Source organism: Globicephala melas, chromosome 1 (genome assembly GCF_963455315.2).
Source record: "Globicephala melas chromosome 1, mGloMel1.2, whole genome shotgun sequence".
In the NCBI taxonomy this organism is placed as follows: Eukaryota; Metazoa; Chordata; class Mammalia; order Artiodactyla; family Delphinidae; genus Globicephala; species Globicephala melas.
Window position 1 is genome coordinate 132,231,110 of NC_083314.1, and position 13,667 is coordinate 132,244,776.

A 13,667-nucleotide genomic window follows, 5' to 3' on the forward strand; every position below is an offset into this window, starting at 1 on the left:
CCTTGGACAACCCTCTGTGGCTTACTGCCTGCTTTGTCCCTGAAACTTCTGCAAAGCAGGGAGACTGTATTAGTCTGCTAGTGTGGCTATAACAAAATACCACACACCGGGTGGCTTAAACAACAGAAGTTAATTTTCTCACCATTCTGGAGGCCAAGATGAAGGTGTCAGCAGGGTTGGTTTATTCTTCTTCTTCTTCTTTTTTTTTAATTTATTTATTTGGTTGTGCAGGGTCTTAGTTGCAGCACGTGGGCTCCTTAGTTGCAGCATGCGGGATCCTTAGTTGTGGCATGCGGACTCTTAGTTGTGGCATGCATGTGGGATCTAGTTCCCTGACCAGGGATCGAATCTGGGCCCCTTGCACTGGGAGCATGAGTCTTAACCACTGCTCCACCAGGGAAGTCCCAGGGTTGGTTTCTTCAGAGGCCTCTCTTCCTGGCTTGCAGTTGGCCATCTTCTTGTGTCTTCATGTGGTCATCTCTCTGTCTGTTGTGTCTGTGTCCTAATCTCTTCTTCCTAGGACGACAGTCATAGGTGTCCCCAAGGGTCCCATTTTAACAGGATCATTTCCTTAAAGACCCTACATTGTGGGTGGGGGAGGAGGGATAAATTGGGAGATTGGGATTGACATGTACACACTACTATACATAAAATGGATAACTAATAAGGACCTACTGTACAGCACAGGGAACTCCACTCAGTACTTTGTAATGACCTCTATGGGAAAAGAATCTAAAAAAGAGTGGATATAGGTATATGTATAACTGATTCACTTTGCTGTACACCTGAAACTAACACAACATTGTAAATCAACTATACTCCAAGTAAAAAAAAAAGATCCTATGTCCAAACTGTGTTACATTCTAACGTGCTGGGGTTAGAGCTTCAACATACGAATTTGGGAGGGACAAAATCAAGTGTAACAGAGACTCTGCTTTTATATCTCTGTGTACAACTCTGTGCTGACACATTGAAATTGTCCAATAAGTGCTTTTGAGTCAGTGAATGAAGAATTGAACAGATATGTGTTGTACATGTTTTCTCAACCAGAGTATAAAGCTACTTGAGGACAATGAAAGAACACTAGCTTTGGAATCGGGAGACCTGGATTATTCTCCTTTGCTTCATGTCAGTGGAGGAGGAGATCCTTTTAGCAGCAACTTCAAAAGATGCCCCTTTACCTAGATCTAACATGCCTGTTTCACTCCTAAAGCCATTGGAGATTAGAGCATTTATTCTTCATAATGCCTAGAGCACTTGCCAAATTCCAGGCTCCTACAATTTCAACCCAAGAAAATGCCATCTGCTGCTCAAAAATTGATTGTTGGCCACATTTTATCTGTTATATTCTCTTCCAGTGAGAAATTGTGTTTCCCTGCAGGGTGAGTGGTTCTTCCATAGCCACTTAGTAATCACTGGAGAATCTATTGTCTTTACTTTGCAGCTTGATTAGTCATGAGTGTTTATTCAGCCAAAACGTTTCAGACACACATGAATTACAGCATTTTGGCCTTGGAAGGAACCTTAGAAAGCATGGGCCATGAAACTTTAGACTCGAGTATAAACCCTGCTTCCTTGGACAAACTAAGGTTTTCTCATCTGCCAAACATGTGGAGTAATATTTAACAGACTTATTCTGAGTACTGAATAGGATAACGTGTATATAGTGTCTCAGACATAAGAGGGCTGAATAACTGTTCGTTTTCTTCATCTCTCCATTTTACAGATGGGCAAATCAAGGCACAGAGGAGGAGAAAGCCCTTAGCCCTAAGCAAATCAGCAGCTTTTTATTTTTATTTAATTTATTCATTTTGGCCATACTACGCAGCATGTGGAATCTTAGTTCCCCAACCAGGAATCGAACCCACGCCCCCTGCATTAGAAGTGCAGAGTCTCAACCACTGGACGTCCAGGGAAGTCCCCCTCAGCAGCCTTTTAAACAAGTCAGAGTTTGAACCCTATTTTCTTAAAAATTTTTAATTTTGTTGTGGTAAGAACATTTAACCTGAGATCTAAGTGTACAATACACTATTGCTGACTGTAGGCATGGGGTTGTATAGCACTTATTTTTTAGAACTTATTCATCTTGCTTAAATAAATTTAATACCTGTTGATTAAATTCCTCATTTCCCTCTCTTTCCAGCCCCCGGCAACCACCATTCCATTCTTTGATTCTATGAATTTGACTATTTTAGATACCCCCATATAAGTAGAATCATATAGTATTTGTCTTTCTGCAAGTGACTTATTTCACTTAGCATAAGTTCCTCATGGTTCATCTGTGTTGTCGCATAAGGCAGGATTGCCTTCTTTTTAAGTCTGAATAGCATTCCACTGTATGTGTCCCTGGGGTCTTGATTTCAAGTCCAAAATTATTCTTTTGCCTCCATGCTGGATTTGTAAAATCTCTTTACCCACTAAGCAAGTAAGTTTTCCTGCACAACAAGCAGATATCTGAGTTGACAAGTCACCAAATAAAGAAGAGCAAACATTTGAAAAAGAAATGCACCAGTTTTCTATAAGAGACTGGTGTCCAACACTCAGGGATCTCACAGACAAGTGAAGACAACTTCCCCCAGAATGCTTTGCCACCCAGGCTAGTCTAGCCGGTGATAAAAGTTTAAATTCAGCCCTATGGGTATAACTGTGCAAAATACATTTCCCATCATGAGCTCACTAATGCACCCCTGCATTACTTTCCAGATAGTTCTGAAACTTTAGACTGAGGATGAGCCTCCGCTTGAGGTCAATGCCTCTCATTAGATTTCTAGGTTCTTTCCAGTCTGGCCTCCTGGTTGACATCAGAATTTTCTTTTTAGAACAGAGATCTGATCTTGTCACTACTCTGCTCAAAAACTCTACATGGTTCCTGATTTCTACAGGATGAAGTATAGACTTTTAAACACAAAAACAACAAAAGTATGTGTTAAAATGTATGTACACATCTGGCCAGATCACATGTATATCAGTTTTCGAGGGCTGTCAGAACAGAATGCCATACACTGAGTGACTTAACAGAGATTTATTTTCTCATAGTTCTGGAGGCTGGAAGTCCAAGATCAAGGTGTCAGCAGGGTTGGTTTCTCCTGAGGCCTCTCTCATTGGCCTGCAGATGACTGCCTTCTAGCTGTAATCCCACATGGTCCTTCCTCTGTGTATTCATGTCCCTGTTGTTTCTTTATGCATCTAAATTTCCTCTTATTAAAAGGACACAGGGGAGTTCCCTGGTGGCACACGGGTTAAGAATCCACCTGCCAATGCAGGGAACACGGGTTCGAACCCTGCTCTGGGAAGATCCCACACGCTGCGGAGCAACTAAGCCTGCACGCCACAACTACTGAGCCTGCGCTCTAGAGCCCATGAGCTACAACTACTGAGCCCATGGGCCACAACTACCGAGGCTGTGTTCCACAACTACTGAAGCCTGTGCCTAGAGCCTGTGCTCCGCAACAAGAGAAGCCACCACAATGAGAAGCCTGCGCACCATAAAGAAGAGTAGCCCCCGCTCACCACAACTAGAGAAAGTCCGCATGCAGCAACGAAGACCCAACACAGCCAAAAATAAAATAAATAAAAAAATTTAAAAAGGGCACAAAGTCAGATCGGATTAAGGCCCACTCTAACAGCCTATTTTAACTTAATCACCTCTTTAAAGGCCTTATTTCCAATTCTAGTCTCATTTTGGGGTATTGGGGTTAGAACTTCCCCCAAATGTATAAATCTGTGGGGACACAATTCAGCCCATAACAATATATGTGCATTAGATATGTTTTAAAACTGCACATTCTAGAAAGAGTTTGTTTAAAAGGTATTATAAACTAAATTATTTGGTTAATTTTTATATTTCAGATGTAACTTCTCCTGGACGGGAAGACCAAGAATTTGGTATTACTAAAAGTATATCTGGCTTGAGTTAGACTTTGAGAACTGCCATAGTAGAACTCCTGGAATTCTTGAATCTGCTAGGTCTCAATCAATGTTTCCTGGTTCATTCTCAATAACACTGTGACTTAAAATTCCATCTTATTTAATTTGTATCCCCAGCCCAACACCTAATAAGGATTCAGTCATTATTTTTTTAATTCAGTGAAATTAATCATGCAAAGCCCCATCCCTTTCGTGCCCAGTTTTCAGTCTCACTAAGCATCAATCTCTTCCCCAAGCATACCTCTCACTCTTGTGTTTTACACATGGTGTTGTCTCACCCTTGACTGCCCCTTTCTCTAGAGAGCCAACGCAGTCATGGAGACCCGACACATATGTTGCAGATAAACACTCCCTCCTTTATTCTCTCATTGTATTATGTACCTCTTGCTACTTAGTAGATATCAGAATGTATTTTATTTTATTTACTTATTTTTTAAATAAGCTTATTTATTTATTTATGGCTGCGTTGGGTCTTCATTCAGGTGAGCAGGGGCTACTGTTCGTTGTGGTGCATGGGCTTCTCGTTGCGATGGCTTCTCTTGTTGTGGAGCACGGGCTCTAGGCATGCGGGCTCAGTAGTTGTGATGCACGGGCTTAGTTGCTCCGCAGCATGTGAGATCTTCCCGGACCAGGGCTGGAACCCGTGTCCCCTGCATTGGCAGGTGGATTCTTAACCACTGCACCACGAGGTAAGTCCCAGAATGTATTTTAAAGGTCAGTTTTCCCATCTCCCTCACTATACTTTATACTCCTTCAGGGCAAGAAGAATATTCTATCACACATAGGCACTTAGTAAAGGTTAGCTAGATGAGTTGGTCTGCCATTCTGCATGGTGGCATGGGTGGCAGTCATACACCCACATGGACCCAAAGCGTGAGTTTGCCTTAGCCCCATGTTTTTTTCCAGACCCGTAAACATCCACAAGCCCAACCTGACCCCAACACAAAGAGAGGAAAGAAGTCCTTTCATGATGAGGTCCCAGGATCCTCAGTTCTACCCTCAAAGAGTGCCCAAAGCAAAATACAGCTTTGGAAGTGACAGCTCCACCTTGCCCAGCCCACCCTCCTTCCTCTAAGCCACTCCGTCATCTGACTTTAGCCTGGGAACTTCTCAGTCCAGTCTCAGGCTATGCTAAAGAACGAACAAGAATTGTCTGTCTTTGAGAAATGTACATGACATTTGATAAATGGGGCAAGGGGGGATATTTTGTTATGTATGTAACTGGAAGAGAAAACACAAAATTGCTAATAATTGTCTTTGGGAGGTGATATCATGACAGATTTTTACTCTATTTCCTAGAATAGGTTGCATTGTCTAAATTGTCTACAAAGACCACATTTGACTTTTATGATTGAAAATAAAGATTCAATAAAATCCCCTCATAGCATCCTAGGTGGGGCCATAAAATTCAATTGTGTAAGATGCGTGGTCTTGGCCATGTGAGGTTACTGAAACGACCAGGGCGAACCAGGTCAGCTAGCCCGGGGGTTTCGGGGGCCAGCCAGTGCCATCCAAACCTGTCCCTGCCCTGGCTGGGGTTTGGTACTTCCTACTGGTGCTGGACCACAGTGGCAATTCACAGCCCCTTCCTCTTGGCTAACTGACTTATAATATCAGCCCAATACTGGGGACACCGGGCGCCCTGGCGAAATGGAGTTCTCTGTCTCCCAATACACAGAGGAGAGGATGAGAGAGAGGTCAGAGGAGAGATGGGGAGACCTCCCTCCAGGAACGAAGTGGCTGCTTGGCTGCACGGAGGCCTGCTGGCTGACAGCCTCCAGAGATCAGCATCTTCAGCAGCTGCCTCAGGATCAGCTTAGGAGCCGAGGTCATGCTCCTTTTCAGCAACCCCTAGCCAACAGCTAAGCATGGCAGGATACTAGGGCCTGGTGGGTTTTGCCCAATGTGGACCTGTTCTGATGGGCAATCTTGTTCCAGAGCTTCCCAGTGGGTCATCCAAGACTCTCTCAGACCATGGTCTCAGGGTTTTCCTACACAGTCCTGCTTCTTCCCCTCTTTTATCTTCTATCTTTTCCATTTTAACAGTTTTTAATGAAAGTTGTATGCAAGATTACTTCATTCCTGCATCTTCTCAATTGTTTCTTCCTTATATTTGCCCTTTTCCTTTCCTACTTGGCGAGATTTGGCTTTACGTTTGAGGATCTTTTTGCGGTCTTTATCCAGCTTTAGTCTGGTGATAACCACCTTGCTGGGGTGAATGCCCACGTGGACAGTCGTGCCATTAGCCTTCTTCCGCTGCACTCGTTCAGTGTAGATGACATATTTCTTCCTGTAAACCTGGACTACTTTGCCAATTTGCTGCCCTTTGTAGTGCCCTCCTACCACCTGAACTTCATCATCCTTTCAGACGGGCATGGATCGGACATTGTACTTCTGTCTCAGCTCTTTAGAAAGAGGGGAAGACATAATCTTTCTGCGAATGTGGGAAGGCGCGTTGAAATGCCTTTTCTGGTTCTTGCTTCGGTCAGAAGTCACAAAGGGATTGAACTTCATTTCGGCCGCTAGCGCTTCAGCGATGGTCGCAAAAGGGAAGAGCCCCTCTTTTATCTTATACAGACACTGTCTCCGACAAGCCTCTTGCACTCCCAACTCCAGCTTAGTGGACCCTACTGACAGTTTTACACACACACACACACACACACACACACACACACGTGTAAGGACCCATGAGTCTGACTAACACCTGAGCCCTCCAGGCCGCACGGAAGGACCTGCTCATTTACCTAACACATGCTAAGTACCTACTCTGTGCAGGATCATTGTTCCTGCCCTCAACCAAGCCCTGTCTAATGAGGGACACAGAGAGAGAAATAAATCAGCAAAATACATTGTGATATCTTAGTGTAATACATGCATGCTTCTAATTGTTTAAGTACATGGAAACCTCTAATGAGTTCCCAATGTTCTCATCCTACTGTTTTCTTTGAGTGAACATTTCTCTTGCAATCTTGTTTATCATTTGGCTTTGCAGTGTCTTTTGCTACTGACAAAACAGAGTTAAACTCGAATGCATATCCAATGGGGAAACTCTAATAAATTCTAAATTGGGGACTTGAATTAATGAATCCCTGAATAACAGAGTTGATTATACTGCCCTTTGTATTCCAGTTCCTGGTGTTTTATTGGTTTTGTCTCTGAAATGACTGATGATCAGCAGATCTAATAATGACAGTAATGACTGAAGTCCAAAAATAATAAGACTTAAGCCACAGTCACATTAAAGCCGGTAATAATAATAAGCCTCTACCCATACATTAAAGCCTTAGCTTGCTAATTGTACCTGTAACCTAAGCAAACAACTGCTGAGAGGAGAACCAAGAACATGACAGAGGAGCCAATATTCTGTGGCATCACAAGTTGGATTTTTTCTATTCTAAGAAACTCTAAAAGAATTTGTTGCCACCCTCCGGGAGTTCACAGAGAGGAAGAAGTTGGGTCACATATTAGTTTTCTAGATCACTTATAAAAGGCCCTGATAAACAACGAGGTCCTACTGTATAGCACAGGGAACTATATTCAGTGTCCTGTGATAAACCATAATGGAAAAGAATATGAAAAATAATGTATCTATATGTATAACTGAATCACTTTGCTGTACAGCAGAAATTAACACAACATTGTAAATCAACTATACTTCAATAAAAATTTTTTTAAAAACTTTTAAAAAGGGCCTGAATCGTGTCTTTGACACAAAAGCATCCAAGTACACCAGTCTTCTGGCGATATATATATATATACACTCACACATATATAATATGTATATGTGTATATACATATATATATATATATACACAGCTACATACATATATACACAGATACATATATACACAGATAGTTATATATGTGTATATATATATATACACAGATAACTATATATGTGTATATATATATACACAGATAACTATATGTGTGTGTATATATATATATATATATATATACACACACACATATATATTTAATCTGGGTCCTTGTTCTCGGGGCTGTGTGGAAGTCCAGGACCTACCCAAGATTTCAGGGGGCTCCTCCTGAGAGGGTGGCTGCAAGTCTCCTTCCATGACTCACTCAGCCAGCCTGCTACCAGCTTGATTCCTCTTGACCACCCTGTACACTCTCAAACATCCTGAGATTGCTCTCTTCTCTGCCTCTCTGCACCCCTGCACGCCAATAATATTCTTTCTCCCCTCATTCTCCATAGCGGTACTAACATGGGGCTATTACAAGTTAAAAACTCTTACTGACTGTATAAGAATAATAAAAGCAGGTACAGGGTAGCCCAAACAGGAGTCAACTAAAGAACTCCTCCAAATCAATAATAAAAAGAAAACCCAGTTTTGAAAAATGGAGAAAACCCTTGATTTCAAAACAGACGTTTCAGAAGTTATATGAATCACTAGTACACACATAAAACGTTTTTTACCAGTGTTCGGGAAAATACCATGTAAATTTGTGTGAATACCTCGTTATTCATCAGAGAAATGCAAATTAAAACCGTGAGATACAATTTCTTACCTACTAGAATGGCTGCATTTTAAAGGAGTGACAAATGTCAAGTGTTAACAGCGACGTGGAGCTCCTAGAACTTGTGTACATTGCTAGTGGGGGATAAGATAGTACAACCACTTTGGTGAACTGTCTGGCAGTTTATTGTAAAGAATATACCCACATTATGACCAGGAATTCCACTTCCAAGCATCTACCCAAGAGAAATGAAAATATATGTACACAAAAATCATATAGGAACGTTCATAGCACCTTTATTCATAATAATGAAACCCGGAAACAAACTAAGTGTTCTCCAACAGGAGATAAACAAATTGTGAATTTTTTGTATTTAAAAGCATACTAATAAGAAGAATAAGAATAAGAAGAAGAAATTATTGATATCCATATTAACATTGATGAATCTCAAAAGTATATTGAGCAAGACACAAATGAGTACATACCATTTGATTCCATTTATAAATTTTGTGTGGAATTAAAAAACAGTCAAAACTAATTTATGGTGATAGAAATCAGAACATGTGTCACTTAGGGTGGGGGTGGGACAGACTGACAGGAAAGGGACATTTCTGGGTAATGTAAAAGATCTCTATCTTAATTAGGGTGGTGGTTAGAAGAGGGTGAACAATGGTCAAAACTCATTGAACTGTACACCTAGTATGTGTGCAATGTGTTGTATGTAAACTATACTGTAAAAAAAATCCTAATGCCTAGGCCACCCCCTAGTCCAATCAGATCGTTGTCTCTATGGGTAGAATGAAGGTACCAATACTTTTTTAAAGCTCCTCAGCAGGGGCCTCATCTTCCACAGCTAAAAACTCCGCCATGGGGTTTCCATTAAAAAAAGGAAAAAAGGGCTTCCCTGGTGGCGCAGTGGTTAAGAGTCCGCCTGCCGATGCAGGGGACACGGGTTCGTGTCCCGGTCCGGGAAGATCCCACATGCCGCTGAGCGGCTGGGCCCGTGAGCCATGGCCGCTGAGCCTGCGCGTCCGGAGCCTGTGCTCCGCAACGGGAGAGGCCACAATAGTGAGAGGCCCGCGTACCGCAAAAAAAAAAAAAAAAAATTAAAAAAAGGAAACAAATTGAAAACTTTCTCTTTGTATCTTTTAAAGGAGCCAGCTCAAACCAGAGCCGAGTTAAAAAAATTAGTTTTGTCTCACTTCCTTCGTATTTTTTAATGGATCACCACTGACAATAAAAAAAAGGAAGGAAGGGAACCAACATTTATTGAGCACCTACCACGTATCATGCACCAGACCCTGAACTTTATACTCATCATCTAATCTTTGGAACAATCCTTTTGGTAATTATTATCTCCATTTTGGAAAATAAATCCTGAGAATTGAAAAAGACAGGTAATGTGCTCCAAATTTTAAAAAAATGCACAATGGAGAATAAGATCCAAATGTGTTTGACTTGCAAGGTTTCATGTTATGCTCACACAGATACTTTTTAGAAAGTCTGACACAGCAATTTGAAAAAACAACAAAAAAAGTCAGGCCTTGATTCTTAGTTGCTGTAAGGCATGAGCTTTTGAATTGTTTGTTTTGTGGAAATCATACCTTTAAGAGTTGAGATTGCTTCCACTACCACACCTAAGGAGGGTTGTGATTTGGCGAGCAGTATCTGGCTTTCATCACAGTGAGTCCTAGATCCCACACCTCAGCTGACCATTGTGGGGCAGACCATTTTCTCATAGAAACAGCATTATTATTGGAGGTTGTATTCCTGAGCAATATGCTCAGCACCAAATAAGTCAAAGGAAAAAGTAGTGATTAAAAGCAAATATATAGGGCTTCCCTGGTGGCGCAGTGGTTGAGAGTCCGCCTGCCGATGCAGGGGACACGGGTTCGTGCCCCGGTCCGGGAAGATCCCACATGCCGCCGAGCGGCTGGGCCCATGAGCCATGGCCACTGGGCCTGCACGTCTGGAGCCTGTGCTCCGCAACGGGAGAGGCCACAACAGTGAGAGGCCGGCGTACCGCAAAAAAACCCCCAAAAAACAAGGAACAAATATATACCTTCATAATTATTTTGAATACTCAAGCTGTACTTCCCAGCCTATGAAATGATCCCAATCTTTCCAAGGGTCTCCAGGGTACTCTTATAACTGTACATACAGCATATATAACACACAAGTCTAGGGTGGATTCACTCATAAAATGAATCCAAGATTAATAATCTAGCCATAACATATATTAATTAAACATTTCAATAATTATTTTGCTTGTATTTTTAGAATTTTAGAAGATCTTTATTTATATATTTATTTATTAGAAGGGAGCACTGGTCCATCTTTTTTAAAAAATATTTATTTATTTATTTATCTATTTGGCTGTATTGGGTCTTAGTTGTAGCACGCAGGATCTTTGTTGTCGTGTGCGGGCTTCTCTAGTATGGCATGTGGGCTTAGTTGCCCACGGCATGTGGGATCATAGTTCCCCGGCCAAGGATTGAACCCACGTCCTCTTCACTGGAAGGCAGATTCTTAACCACTGGACCACCAGGAAGTCCCTAGAAGAGCTTTAAAAGTTGATTAACATGAAGCATAACTCTGCAACCTACCAGTTCAGTTACCAAACAGGTTGATCAGGGGAATGCTATAGAAAACCTGTCTGAATATCTTCAAGCTTTTGGAAATATCTTGGTGGGAGAATGGAGGGAGGAGATTAAAATGTGTACAAGATGAATGTCAAAAAGAATCATTGCAACAAACACTTACTGAGTGTTACACACTGTGTTAAATACTCTACCTATCTTATTCCGTTTAATCCTCACAACAACTTTGTAAAGAGAGCACTGTTCTTAAGATGAAGAAATTGAGGTTCAAAGAAGTTAAATAACTTGTCTAAGGATGCACAGCCAGGAAATGACAAAATGAAGATAGAGGCCAAGCTGTTGACTATAAAACCCCTGCCTCCCCAGATAATAACTACTCACCTTCTTGAGCACATGCCCTGTGCCACATTGCAGGTGTTTCATCATTTAATCCTTACAAAAGTCCTATGAGTTGGGTACTATAATTATCATTTAACAGTAGAGGAAAAGGAAGCACAGATAAGTCAGTGTGTAACTGACTGAGCAGCCCTTCCTAAAGAGTGCTAACTGTTGAACACAAGCAACTAGAGGAAAGGCCTCCAATGGCATGCCACAGTGAGCTGTCCCTGCCCTGAGCTTTTTATTCAAAATTTACTTGGATAAAGACTGTGATCTGCTGCCCAGATATAGGACAACATGAATTTGGTGGGATAAATTACATAGGATGGCTGAAAATTAGGCTGCAAAAAGATCTCAGTAGTCTAGAACAATGAGCTGAATATAACGAGATGTAACTGAGAAAACTAAACATAAAGTCCTAAACAGTTCCCAAACTAGGTCAGTTGAAGGCCAAATGAATTAACAGTGACACATGTAAAAGAGTTGTATAGAGTTTGACTTAAAGTGTGGCTTGAGTACTGGATGATAACTGAGTGTTATCACAAGATATCCACCCCTACCCCTGCATGTGTACTTGCACACAGCATTTGGAAATTAAAAGTAAGAATGCCCTTTCACATATACCCTGAGAAAACCATAATTCAGAAAGAGTCATGTACCACAATGTTCATTGCAGCTCTATTTACAATAGCCAGGACACTGAAGCAACCCAAGTGTCCATCAATAGGTGAATGGATAAAGAAGCTGTGGTACATATATACAATGGAATATTACTCAGCCATAAAAAGAAATGAAATTGAGTTATTTGTAGTGAGGTGGATGGACCTAGAGTCTGTCATACAGAGTGAAGTAAGTCAGAAAGAGAAAAAGAAATACCATATGCTAACACATATATATGGAATCTAAAAAATAAATTGGCTCTGAAGAATATAGGGGCAGGACAGGAATAAAGACACAGATGTAAAGAATGGACTTGAGTACACAGGGAGGGGGAAGGGTAAGCTGGGACGAAGTGAGAGAGTGGCAAGGATGTATATACACTACCAAATGTAAAATAGATAGCTAGTGAGAAGCAGCTGCATAGCACAGACAGGGAGATCAGCTTGGTGTTTTGTGACAACCTAGAGGGCTGGGATAGGGAGGATGGGAGGGAGACACAAGAGGGAGGAGATATGGGGATACATGTATACGTATGGCTGATTCACTTTGTTGTACAGCAGAAACTAACACAGCATTGTAAAGCAATTATACTCCAATAAAGAAGTTAAAAAAGAAGAAAAAGAATGCCCTTTCAGGGAATTCCCTGGTGGTCCAGTGGTTAGGACTCTTCGCTTTCACTGCCAAGGTCCCAGGTTCAATCCCTGGTCAGGGTGGTGCAGTCAAAAAAAAAAAAAAAAAAAGCCCTTTCAGAGTAACACATAAAATAAGCAATTGATCAGGGCAGACAATGACAGCATCACTAGAGACAAAAACTTTCCTGGCAAAAATTTTACTTTAATCTGGTAGAGTATGGACATCAGTAGGATGGTTGGTCAACAATTGAAGCAAAGACATAGGCAAGTCCCAGAGGCAAAGGGGATATGGATGGTAGATGCATCAACACATGCTCTTGGTTCTTGTGACATATTTATCTTGGAAGAGATGGATATGGGAGGCTACATAGCTGGAGGTCAACACTACTGTTAGTGGAAGGTTCCAGTCTTTAGGAGGAATCTAAGGACACTCTATCTTACCCTCAGAGGAGGAGTCTTTAATATTATCAAGAGTAAGGATTTTGGGGGGCCATGGTGTTGGGAGCCTGAGGGAGTGAGAGGCTTGACCGAGATGCAGCAAGCAAAGAATTTAAAAGCTACTGTGAACCTCAGGCAACATGATCTTGTACATAAAAAACTGCAAAGGGAACACTTGTGCACTTTTGGTGGGAACGTAAACTGGTACAGTCACTGTGGAACACAGTATGGAGGTTCCTCAAGAAGTTAAAGATAGAACTACCATATGATCCAGCAATCCCATTTCTGGATATATATCCCAAGTAAACAAAATCACTATCTTGAAGAGATATCTCTTCAAGAGGGGGAGGGAGGGATAAATTAGGAGGTTGGGATTAACATATACGCACTACTACTATAAAATAGATAACCAACAAGGACCTATTGTATAGCACAGGAAAGTATACTCAATATTTTGTAATAATCTATAAGGGAAAAGAATCTGAAAAAGAATATATATATATATTCATATATATATATATATATATATGAATCACTGTGCTGTATACCTGAA

The 13,667-nt window shown here is 41.3% G+C and overlaps 1 pseudogene; it reads right to left on the reverse strand.

Moving 5' to 3' along the window:
- Positions 1–6,003: 6,003 nt before the first annotated feature.
- Positions 6,004–6,476, reverse strand: LOC115858366 (large ribosomal subunit protein uL24-like; annotated as a pseudogene).
- Positions 6,477–13,667: the final 7,191 nt, after the last annotated feature.